Consider the following 12,751-nt stretch of genomic DNA (forward strand, 5'->3'; position numbering starts at 1 on the left):
TTTTAGGCACTTTTAAATTGAACAGATCAAAGCCTTTTATTCCTAAATGCCAGAAATCCAGTGATATTTGTGTAATTATGTAATTTGCCCTGTCTGTTTTACATGTTCCCAAAGGTTTATTATAGGCAGCTTTCAAATTAAGTGGGCTGGAACGTTTGATGCTCTCTTCCCTGTTTTCAAAGCCTGTGCAGAACCCATACTGTGTGAGTGACACTGCTGTTAAAGGGGTAGCATTTTGGTTTTATCACAAGGTATGCGGAGAGGGAAAGGAGAGCACTCTGGTCCTGATTCCGGCTCTATGCTCCAAGGCAGCCATTTAATTTCTGCTTTCTTTATCTTCCCCCTCCCCGGAGCTGGGTACAATAGTTCCTTATGCTCCAAAGTGGCACAAAGCTTAATTAACCTTGAGAGAAGGAATGGGTTAATTGCCAACAACAGGGAGAGGGTGGGGAAAGCCCCAGCACTGTAAGCATGTCTGTGTTCATACTCTCCTGTGTGGGACTGTTTTACCACTGATGTTCCACTGCACCACAAACTTGGCTATTTTGGGAAACCCCTAATCACTTCCAGTGCATTTGAAACAACATTATTATATAACCAGGAGGCAGCCACAGACTGATGGCTCAGCAATGTTTTATGCAGCAATCCTTTTACCCAAGGGTGACCTTGTAACTGAATAATCAAAGCCGTACTCTACTCACAACTGCACCTGTACTGCCACTATTTACATTGCATTAGCACCTGAAGGCCCCATTGTATAAGGCACAGCAAACCTGCTGCTGTTTGGAAGAGACTGGAAGTGGGAGGGGAAGCAATAACAGAAGCAAAATATCTGTCTCAAGGTCATATATCAGAAAAGTAGCTCTGACAGGAGAAAAGATCAGGTCTCCCAAGTGCTATGTCCCATGAACAAGTGCTTTTAGGGATAAAAGCACTTTCTGGGGATATAAATATAAAATGCAAGAAGATCACAATGTCTGCAGCAGGACTTGTTCTTTGTTTATTCTTCTTGCTGTCTGTAGAAGTCCTTGTTTGGTAATTTTGGGGTTTGGCTTTTTTTCTTAGACACTTTAATATTTAGGCAAATATTAAATTGTAATTTAATTGTCAATGCCCTTATGAGAAGTGTGATATTATATGAAGTACATTATGATTTTCCTAGTAACAGACCCAAAAGATCAACACTTTCATTTCAGATTTTTGTTGTTGTTTTTGTTGGAAAAGTTAATTGTTGCTGAAGTGATGCTGCTTTTGTAGTGCTCTTTTGTAGAGCATGAAACAATGAATCTTCAAGTCACAGCACCCCACTTTCTACCCAGTGTTTCTCTGTCACTATCAGCTCTACTTTGGTTTGATCTAACCAGATGGTATCTCACAAGATGCTAGACATGAATATTTCATATGGTTTAGAAACTGTTTTTCCTCACTCTTCAATGGTAAAATGTGTTGATTTAAGACTTTTCACAACTTGAGATACTTTCTGGCCTGGTGCCACAACTCAGGCCAAAGACAGCTGAGCATTGTTGTCATCTCACAATGTGGGAAGCAGAGGATGTTTTGGACTGCTGGAAAAATGGAGCTGAAATTTTCCATTAAAAGAAAAAAAAAAAAAAATTGTTCAGACAGCAATCTTCCAGTTGAGCTGTACAAGTTACATTTTTTTGGACATAAGTGGAAAGTCAGAGGCATTAGATCAATGCAATTTTTGATCTATTGAATCAGCAGCCAAGTTAATTTCAAATCTCTGAGGCAGCTAACACTTTGTTTTCATTCAAAGCTGGTTTTATTTCAGTTTAGGCCATTTCTAAGGCTGCTTTCTTATTTACAGTATCAAAGTCTTCAGCCACTGTATCCTGTGATATAACTCAGTTAACAGTCTCCTGCCTTTCCCTCAGACTTTGCTTTTGCTCCTCTTTGGAGATTTGAGTGATTCCTTTTGATTTAGGTCGGTGTTGGTTTTATTGGATGATCGATATCAAGTTGCAAGTGCTGCACTGAAGCTCTGGAGCTTGCAAAACCAGTTTTTTGGTTTCTTCAGCTGCACATGAAAATTTTTATTTTATCTTTCCAGCCACAATTCAGCTCCAGATTAACACACACAGCTTGATGCAGTTGCCCACACATAAAACTTCTGTGCCATTTAAGATATTGTAGACAACTGCAGCTCCTGCTTCAGAAGGTCACAAGTCCACTGTAGATCCTGTGTAATTTCTGACAGTCCCATAAATACATCTGAGATACCCTGGCGCATCTCCAGTGACTCTTGGCACTTGCATTTCAACTGGTTAAATGTAACTAGGCTGTGTGCAGGCATTTCCCTCTGAGCTGGGTATCTATATTCCCACCAGAGCCAACAGAGACCCAGCCAGCAGAGCCTAGAGAGCATCCAGCTGACCAGGCCTCTAGTGTCCACTCTGGGGTATGGGATCATCATGCTTTTCTGCTGGACATTCAGTTGACACATTTTTCTGAGCGGGCGGTGTTTTGCTCTTTCGTGTGCATGCTGGAATCTAATTTAAACAGTCTCTGCACACCAGACAGAGTCACACATAGGAGGAGCCAAGTTTCAAGGGACTAAGAATCCAGGACTTTCTTTTCAGCTAGAAGGCAGACACCGAAAAAAGGCAGGCAAATTCCCAAGCAAAAAATCCTCCTTAACCCAGCTGTGGTGCTTCTCTGTCCCATAACACAAGCCTTGCAATCTCCTGGTGGTGGATGGCCCATTCATAGAAATGAGCAGTTGTACTCCCTCAAGCCACACTTTATGTCAACGTACATTTGCTCTGGTTTACTTTATGTTCTACATCCTATGATACTGCTGTTAGGCACACATTCCACATGGAATATGTGAGGTGTAGATTTTGATGTATTATCAGTTGGAAGTAAGAAGTACAAATATCAACCCCACTTCAGGAAGATGTGGGATGCAAGCGGTGACAGTGGTGGAAGAAGAGCTGGGAATTGACATCAGAGATTCAGGATGATACAGAAGATCAAGCAGATGTAGCACAGGGTAGAAGAAAAGAAATCAGGAGGAAGAATCAGATGGATTGGAGAACATGAAGTTAAAGGAGAAGAGGGAATGCATGCTAATTGAGAGGCAGTGTCAGACAATGCTGGAAAAAACAGAAGATAAAGCACAGAAGAAGGCGTTGGTCCTTTGGCTGGACTACAGTATCTCCCCGGGACACCAGCAGAACAAAGTGTTGAGATTCACAAGAAATCTGTGAAAGCAAAGGAAAACATTTAGGCTGCATTTACCAAAGCACTTTAAAGAGCAGTGTAATTCTGCCCTGATGGCAGAACAGCATGGGGATCACAGGATCTCTGCCCTCTGACACACCAGCCCTGCAGGGCCAGAGGCAGAACAACTGAGTGACTGAGTCCCATTGTCTGCTACTACAAAGAGCCTCATGAGCAGGTTCAAACCTGCCAAATTTTGTCACAAAGTAGTTTGGATGCCCCCCACTCTCAACACATTGCAGCTGTTAGACATCCCTGTTTGGTTGGTTACAAATCTGCACTAATTTTTTTCTGAGACAATTTATACCACCTGTTTCTGCACCAGAATTGGCTTTTCACTTAAATAGTTTTCCCCAGTGTTTCCCTCCTTGTTGTATTTTTAGAAAGCAGTCATGTTCTCTTGCAGCCACTCTTCTGCCAGACTAAACAAGACTTCTTATGAAACAGGACTTTATAAAATAGGCCCTCCATTCCCATGGTTCTTCAAAAAGCCCTTCCTTTTACCTAGTCCACACTGAATTTGTCTTTTCTGAACTCATTCAGTCAGATGTGGGCAGAGTTTTTCAGAGAGGCTAGAGGGACAGCAGTGTTTACTTGTGATCACAGCTGCATTCCAAGTCCTGCATTCAGCCTTGCCAGTCATTCCATGTGTACAGGATCCATAGCATCTCTCAGTCATGGTCCCTACAGGCCATTTCTATCCCTCCCAGTGGAATACTTGAGGCAGCATGGTTTTCCAGGCTTAACCATTCCCCTCAACAGGGGAAGCATCCTTCAGATCCTCTGGCTGCAGTTAACTTGCCTCCAGGAAGGCTGTGATTCCCCCTTCTCCTCATTCCCAGTAGTGCAGAAACCCTTTGCATAAGATGAGTTGGATTCTTACCTGTATATGAGATGGCAGCTCTCATCTTCAGCTTAGTTTTGGATCCTCCACCTGTGTCCAAGCCCAAATGCTTGTAATACAAGGGGGAGAGCTTCTGCCCCACAACACTTCTTCAGCTCTGGGAGGGATCCCAGTTCCACCAGCCCTCCAGCAAATGCAGGAACACAGCAATGGTTGCCCAGCTGTACTTTTCCTGCAAGGAGCATTGCCTGCTATGCTTCCCTTAAAAAGACAGCACAACACATTTTTTTTTTCCCCCTAAAAATCAGAACAAAGCAAAATAAGTGTTGAAAATAAAGTGTTATTCCCCAAGGTCATCTATCTTTATGATCTCACCAACTTTCTTTATACTACCTTTATCTTTATTGCAGTTTTTCCCCAGGAGGATTTAACCTTCAGACTCCTTATTCTAAGTATGGGAGTTCTTTTGCAGTGGCTGCAAATATTCTTCCTGGGTTATATTACTTTCCTTACTTTTCAAAACTAGTCCACCACACTTTTGTTTTACAGCTGTTATAATCACAGTCATTGAAGTGCTGGTCCAAAGAGACTTCTGGAGGTCTCTGGTCCAACCACTCACTGAAAGCAGGTATTGTACTAGCAACTGCTGGGATAAGCCATGTCTTTGACATTTAAAAATCCCCAGGAACAGCAGATCCACAGCCTTGCTGTGGAAACCTGTGCCTGGACTTCATCACCCTTGAGTGAAAAAGATTGTCATTGTGTCCCACCTGAATTTTCCATGCTGCCTTTTGTGGCCATTGCTCTTCCTTACCCTGTCTGCCAGGACTGAGAGTGTTTGTCTGCGCTGTCTTTACAGCTCCCATCTTGGTGTAGCTGTAGACAGCTCTCAGATGATCCCAGACTTCTCTCTGCCAGAAAAAACAGGCCCCAAGAGTTGCAGTGGGTGGGAATGGGGGTTATGGTCACAGAATCATAGAATATCTCAAGTTGAAAAGGACCCATAAGGATCTTGGAGTCCAACTCCCTGCTCTGTGCAGGACATCCTACCACTGAACTTGATGAGTAAGAGCATCATCTGGACACCCCTGCTTGGTTGAGGGGCTCAGATGTGCCCTGTGGTGGGGCCATTGGAGCCAACTGGGATCAGCTGTGTCCAGCACGGGGAGCCCCTACCTCTCTACCCTGCAGCCCCATGGCCTGCCCCAGGCCAAACCCTGCCAAAGCACCAGGCTGACCAGTCCAGCTCCCATCAGACTTGCCCCTTGGCTCCTTGCTGAGGTGGCTGGAGCAAGATCTGCTCTTGAAAAGTTTTCACGGACTCTCATAAGTGGAGGGCATATGGAGGGAAACTTCCTTACAAAAACTTTAGTACTGAAGTCTCTCACCCAGAACATCCAATTTTCTGTATTTTAGAAATTGATTGTTCTAATTTGTCTTCTAATAAAAACAAACCCTTCCTCATCAACTCTTTTTGTGGCCTGGTGCTCACTCTGAGGACCATTCACAAGTGGGTTGGCTCTAAGGCTTTGTCTCTGCTCTGGTCCCATCACAGGGTGTCAAACCTGTCATCACATCTCGCCCTTGTCACACCTTGGTTGTCCTACCAGAAGGACTTGGCTGGAGATGATTATAGTCTCTGCTCACTTCTGAGTTCCCTCCACAATACAGGGTAATCTGTCTCACTGAAAACTGTGGAAAAAAAGTTCTTTCTTGCTTCAGACTGTAATTAGATTATCTTTAGTTATTACTCCACTCTCTCTGCTGAATAGATATGCTTTTACCCTCTTCTCTTTTTAATTATATGGCTGGAAATCTTTTACTGTGATATATCTTTTGCCTTGCTGTGTTAACTATTCTCTCTAATGTTTCCCTAGACCAGAACAACATCTGTGTACACCATGGAGGCCACGGTTCCCATCAGGTTTTGATGAATGGACCTCCACCAACCTTCAGTGTTCCTCGCAGAACGCCATGCACTGCTATTACGTAAAAATTAATTGGAAACAGTATTGGAAACCTTGCTTAATGTAGCTCCAGAGACTGGCCGGGAATTAATGGCTAAAGCAAGCTCTACTCCATCCAAAATTTCTTCTGAAAAACCTCAAGTACTAAGGACAAACTGGATGGAGAGTGGAGGGAGTGATTCAACCCCAGCAACTAAGCTGCAGTCCTGAAGTGTGATGTGTGATACCCTCTTTTATTGTGTCAGACACCTGCTGATGGGAACATTTTAAACAGACAAAAGTTTTTGGCATCAGCCATTTTGCCAAAGTCCCTTTGTTTTGTAGGAAGTGGATCATATTCCTTCATTTACCTACTTGGTTAATTATTTCAGATATCTGAAATTATTCTGAAAATTGTGGGTTTTTTCTGCAGTGATTAGTGAGACAAAATTTCAAAAATAAACAAAATCGGAAAAATCTACAAAGTAAGCAACAGTGGGGCCCTTATTTTGCTCTGGGCTGACTGACATAGCTGGCTATGGCTATATTTTTAAATTTCTACCATTCGAAACAGGATGGGCTCATGCAGACAGCTCTTGCATGGTGTGCAGGAATTCTTTGGGAAGACACTAACTGGCTGAAATAACATCTCCTCTCACAGTGTAAGATAGGGAGAATTCAGTCCCAGTGCCCAGGAACTTTCCCTGCATTTTTCCATCTGTTCGTGTGGGTGTAACCTGCATGACAGCTCTGGTAATATATATTAAAATAAATTATGTACTTAAAAAACAGGGGAAGGGAGGATCCACAATTCTAAATCAAACATTGCAGTTCTGATATTTGTAAAGATACTGAAATGAATTATTTGCTCCATCCCTATGAGAAACTGCCAACATTGAGTTTTTAAGAATAAAGCATATCCCATGAAGCCAGTGTAGTTCTTAGCCCAGTGGGTAAAGGCAAAGCAGCTTTGCCTCGGCTGTAATAAAAATCTTGCCATATCCCTGTGGAAATGTCCTCTCTGACAGGCAAAGAGAGCTGATCTAGATGGGCACTGCTTAACCCAGGTGATACCCCACATCAGCACGTCAGATCCCCAAGGCCACTTTCTGTGAGGAGACATGAGGAACTGAATGGAGGAAGGCAGAGCTAAAATTTCTGACAAGGAGGAATATCCTCCTCCAGAGGACATTGCTATAAGGTGGAGAGTGCAACTGCCTGAAAAAGTCATGCTTTTCAAGAGAAATTATAAATTACTCACTTTACACCAGCAAGGTCATTTGGGGCTGACAGGTCTGCCCCAGCTCCAGAATGGTTGGATGTTCTTGTTGCCAAGTTTCCTGGTGATATAGAGCTCTCTCAGATATAATTTCCGTAAGATAATGTTCTGGGAAAAGATGCAAGTGTTTGGAAGAGTGTTAGAATTCAAGTAGTCGTGATAACTTTGAGAAATAGCCCAGAACTGATAAAGCAAAATTCAATAAAAGCAAGTGCAAAATGTTCTGCCTTTGAAAGAAAAACAAAATCAATAAAAATCCAAATTGGTCAATATTAGTCTATGCCCCAGTATGTTAAAAAAAGAATATAGAGCTGTATTAGACCAGGGGCTGAATATAAGCCAGCAGAGAAGATGCTGTTGAGCCATTCTCGTGTATGTGACATGTAAGAGATAAAGGCTGTTATTCCACTCTATTTAGCAGGGGCAAGACCTTTCCTGGGATGTGTGTCCTGTTTTGGGCACACATACTTTAGGAAGTAGGGGATGTGCATGTGCACACAGACACCTCTGTGCACAGGGGAGGCTCAGCAAGAGCCACAGCAGAGCTCAGAGATTTGGACAGTGTGACCCTATCTAGAAAAGGTGACCAAAGCAGGGTTGTTGGTTTAATAAAAACAGCATAAAATGTGGATGTGGAAACAGGATTCCAACAGGGAGCAGTGCTGCAAAGGGAATAATAATGTTTGTTCCCAAGACCAGGACTAAAGAGGCAATTGTTGCACACTAAGAGCAACCTTACTTGGACATTAGGAAACAATTAGCAGTGAGGAGGGTGCGGATGTGTTTCTGGGAAGTGTGTAAAAGCCCAGGATGGGGGCAGCAGGCATCTTTGGAGGTCATCGGTACCTATCAGTCACCTTTGAGTGAGGAGATGGTGTGGTTTGAGTTCCCCTCTTGCATGGTGGTCCCTGAGAAAGGAGCCTGCCCATTTTCCTGCTTTCTTTCACCTCCAGAGCAGGGCAGGAGACAAATCCAGTGGCAACAAACAGGAGGTCGTTCTGCTTATTCTGTTGTCAGCTCTCTGTTCGTATCCCTTAGGTTATTCTTAAACTTTCCCTTGAATTCACATTGATAATGTTTTTAAAGCAAGAATTTTTACATTCTTTCACTTAGTACTATTAGAAAGTGTGGATATTTACAATATCACTTTTGAGAGAATATTCTGTCATTTCCAAGAGTTGGGAGAAATTGTGACTTCATGGTTGAGGTTGCACTGTGTTGCCCTTTAGTATCAGACACCAGCATCACAGTAGTTCCTTGCTGGTGCCCAGTGTAACAGTGTATCTTTGTCTTCCAAAGTCCTTCTGCTTTCCCTTATCACCCTTTTCGCTCTCTGGAAGCTGGCCAGATCTACGTCCTCTGGCCAAGGGGATCAGACAGGGTGAGAGAACAGAAAAACAGTGTTCTCTCTGTAGTCCTACGCTCTCAGGCAGGAGCTGCCAGGTCAGCAGCAGTTTCTCTGAGGAAGGCTCACAATCACAAAACAACTTGTCAAGGCAGAGACGGGGCTGGAGAAGCAGGAAAAGGCCTGAAGGACAAATGCAGCTCACACCATTTCCCCATTCCAAAGAAAAGTCAGTAAGAAGTGAATGCATAGCCTCTCTCTCACTAGTTCTAGACCTCTTCTGGTAGATACATTATATTTTCAGGGTTTGCCTGTTTCTGTGTTATATTTCTGAACATCTTTCATCGATGAGTGTGAAGAACATATGAGAACATAGAAAAGCTTGGGTTGGGAGGGACCTTAAAGATCACCTAATTCCAAGCCCCTCACCATGGTCAAGGACACCTTCCACTAGACCAGATTGCTCAAAGCCTCATCCAACCTGGCCTTGAGCACTTCCAGGGATGGAGCATCCACAGCTTCTCTGGGCAGCCTGTTCTAGTGCCTCACCACCATCATAGGAAACAATTTCCTTCTGACATCTAATCTAAATCTCTCCTCTTTTAGTTTAAAACCATCCCCTACTTCATCCTATCACTATCTGCCCATGTAAAATGTCACATGAGAACAAGAAAGCAATCACAACAATATACAGAAGGAAAGGCAGCAATTTCTTCCTTCAGAACATTCTTTCTTAAGATCTCTCAGCTCCTCCACCCTCCTACTTTGATGAGCTGTTCTCCCCCACCCCTGAAACTGCATTAATTTGCTGGCACACTTTGGGCATGGTGAGTGTTGAAACTATGGTTTTAAAGCCGAGGAAAATCCTACCAACTCATGCCCAGGAAGTCAGGTGTTGTCAAAACAAACATTGCTGTTTTCTAACTGCCTCAATTTGCACCTTCCTATGTTTGTTTCCTCCTTGCCCTGCAGGAGAGTAGACCTGTTCAGCAGGCACAAGACCTTCCCAACATGAGCTTTGTTTAACCCTGAGGGGAGGGGAATGTGACCTTTTCTAGTCATTTGTGGCACCTTGCAGTTGGCTTTAAGCTGTGCATCGGTTGTCCCCGTCCCAGTTTGTTCAGTCACAGCATGTTGTGCACTCTGGGCGTGTGTGTGAGTGGTGTGTGTGCCAGTGCTGCTCCAGGAGTGCTGAGACAGAACACAAGCAGGCACAGATGCATCACACTGGCAGATTTCAGAGATATATTTTCATTGTGCCAGGGATCGAAAAGCCAGTCATCATCTCAGCCAGTACAAAACTCTTGCTGATGACAATGCACCCAAGATTTGTCTCATCTAAAAACCTTATGACAATTATTTCACCTGTGTTTTCCTTCCCATATAGATGTGGACCAGCTGTATTGTATTGCATTGTGCTCTTCTCTTGCAGCAAAGCTGCTTTGTACACTTTATCTTATTAACGACTGGAGCTCATCAGGAGCAGAGAGGGAGGAATTCACACTCCTTGAGGCAATTATCCGAAACCTCTATGAGATATCTTAAGCTTTGTGCAATTCAGAAGCTAAGGGGGAGCCCTTGTGCATATTCCAAATTGGGAAATTTTCAACTCTAATGATTTTTAAAAATTATTTTTAAAAGCCAGCATATCTATGTCTTAGCAAAAGAGCTCATAAACTTTCTGGGAATGCCTGCAAAGGATCAGGCAGTACAGAAAGGGGTCCTGAAGCTTGGAGGAGCCGGGGATGCTCATGCCAGGAATGTTCATAGAAACAATGTCCTGGAGGATTCAGAAGTTTGACCACCTGGCACACGGGTTTGGATGTGGTGCCCATCTTGCTGACAGGTGGTTTTCTTCCTGAGCATTAGCTCTGTCAGCAGAAACCCATTAATCAGTTTTAAATAAATGTCACTGTAAGTACAGAACCTGGCCTGACTCCGACAAAGTGCTGAGAACCTCCATCCCTTTTTCCATGAAGCTGGAGTAGCAGGTGGTCTGTCCTTTCAAGAATTTGCTGCTGTTTGTGAAGAAGTAGAAAGAAAGTGTAAAAGGTTGTAAAAAGGCCCATGTATTCCCTAAAGAATATCTGACCTCATGAAAGAAAAGGTACAGTTTCTCTTCTCTTTTTTATCAGTGTTATAAAAGTGGTATTTAAATAGTATTTCCCCCCTCACAATTTGGGGGAAATAGCAAAACTTAAATGGTGCATATAAAAGAACCCCCATTTTCTCATAACCTCTGCTTCTCTGAAAAATCCCCAAACAAACTAACTGGATGAAAAACACAAACTAAGAAAACCAGGGCTGGTGGCTCATTGAATTAACAGTAAAAAAAATCAGACATACCAAGAAATTTCTTGTTATTTTCAGTGCTGCTCCATATGTCATTTTTGTGGGGCACTATGTTCTGGTGATGCCCTGCTGATGTGGTAACAGGAATGATCTATAAGTCCTGCCATTATAAACCTCATTTTTATAACCTGGATGTGCACATTTGCTGTTACTTGGTATCTGTTATAAAAAAATTCAATTTTCTTTTTAATGACTTGATAATTTTTCAAGTAGAAAAATATGAAAGGTTCCAAAAAGCAAAAAAGAAGCAGTTTTAAAAAAGAGAGGAGAATCAACAAATGATAGGTTTATTAATTATTTTTAGTAGTAATAGCTGTAAGTTGTATTTGTATTGCAGTGGTGCCTGTATACTCTGTAGAATTAGGTGCTGTACAAACACTTGGGGGTTTTTTAATGGATCAAGTGGTGGCAGAAAACATTGTACTGAAAGCCTTATGAATTCTTATTTATTGTTTTTTTGTCTTTGATAGTGCCCTAGTATCTGTCTGAGATTTGTCTTTTATTGTGATATGTGCTGTACATGTACTCAATTATCTCTGTGGTGAGAAGCACTTTAATGCATGCTCACTTTTAAGAGGGACCTGAAACACCCTCTGTGGAAAAGAGCATATCTGTGGGGCAGGGAACAAGCCTCGTCACATAAAGCACATAAAGCACATATTTCTTGCAAAGCTGCACTGTAGAGGTGCAAGAGAGGTATCTCAGCAGCCTCTGCTGAATGTGCTGCTCTGTTTACATGGTGCTGAAGACCTGGGCTGTTGGCTTGGGTGCTGGAATTAGGGAGGCTGTGTTGGTGCAAAGGTCTTTCCACGCTAATCCATAGGTATTCTATGGAACCACCTTGCTTGACCTCCAAACTGGTGAAACCACAGAGCTGCCAGGGCCCACCTCAGTGAGGCCCTGAATGTCTCTGTCTCTCACAGGGAGGATGTACTCCTCTCTGTAACTACCTGAGAGGAGGCTGTGGAGAGGTCGAGGGTTGCTCTCTTCTCCCAAGTCACAAGTGATAGGACGAGAGGAAGTGACCAGGGTGGTGTGAGGACTTAAAGAAGGCAGTTACATGTCTCAAAATACTGTGCCCATAAGATAAGCCACCACAATGGAACCTGAGATGAGCACAGATGGCACAGAAGGAAGGAGCTAATTCTGAGCCTAACAGAGGTAGAGGTTTGGTTAGCATCCAGACAAAAATTCCCACCGTGGCAAGCTGTGGGAAAGGAAGCAAGTGCTTATTCAGATGCCATCTCAAGTAATGGGAATGGCATCTACACCCTGTGAATACCCAGGAATTGGACGGTATAAAAGTGGTCTCTCCAGAAGAAGGACTCTGGGACCTCTACCACCAAAGATGAGGGTGAAGAAGGACTACTGGGATGCTGCGGAGATCCACATGGTGGCGATATCTTTTGCTTAACCTCTCTGTCTCTCTCTCTCTCTTGTCATCCCCTTCCTATTATTTCTATCTCTCTACCTTAAATTTACTGTTAAATAAAATCCGTGCTATTGACTTGGCATATGGTCTCATTTTCACCTTAACTCAGGCAGAGGCATCTCTTATAATTGAATCATAACAGGTGGTTTAGATTAAATATTAGGAAAAATTTTTTCACTGAAAGGGTGGTTCAGGCTCTGAAGCAGGCTACAGAGGGAAGTGATGGAATCACCATCCCTGGAAAGTGTCTGAAAGGCACGTGGATATGGCACTTGGGGATGTTTAGCCTTGAACACGGTGGTGCTGTGTT

General features: G+C 43.1%; 1 long non-coding RNA gene across 4 annotated transcripts in view; it reads right to left on the reverse strand.

Moving 5' to 3' along the window:
* Positions 1-978: 978 nt before the first annotated feature.
* The window catches only part of LOC125317278, a 78,624-nt gene continuing 66,851 nt past the window's right edge, over positions 979-12,751 (reverse strand). The window contains exons 4-7 of one of the 4 annotated variants that reach the window (XR_007199998.1): positions 7,295-7,420; positions 4,902-4,998; positions 4,127-4,384; positions 979-3,224 (exon numbers count right to left, since the gene is read on the reverse strand). This is a non-coding gene — a long non-coding RNA (uncharacterized LOC125317278). Of the gene's footprint in view, positions 3,225-4,126; positions 4,385-4,857; positions 4,999-7,294; positions 7,421-12,751 lie in introns of all 4 variants that reach the window. The other 3 variants (XR_007199995.1, XR_007199999.1, XR_007199997.1) reach the window with 3 other exon arrangements.

This window comes from Corvus hawaiiensis, chromosome 26, assembly GCF_020740725.1.
Source record: "Corvus hawaiiensis isolate bCorHaw1 chromosome 26, bCorHaw1.pri.cur, whole genome shotgun sequence".
In the NCBI taxonomy this organism is placed as follows: domain Eukaryota; kingdom Metazoa; phylum Chordata; class Aves; order Passeriformes; family Corvidae; genus Corvus; species Corvus hawaiiensis.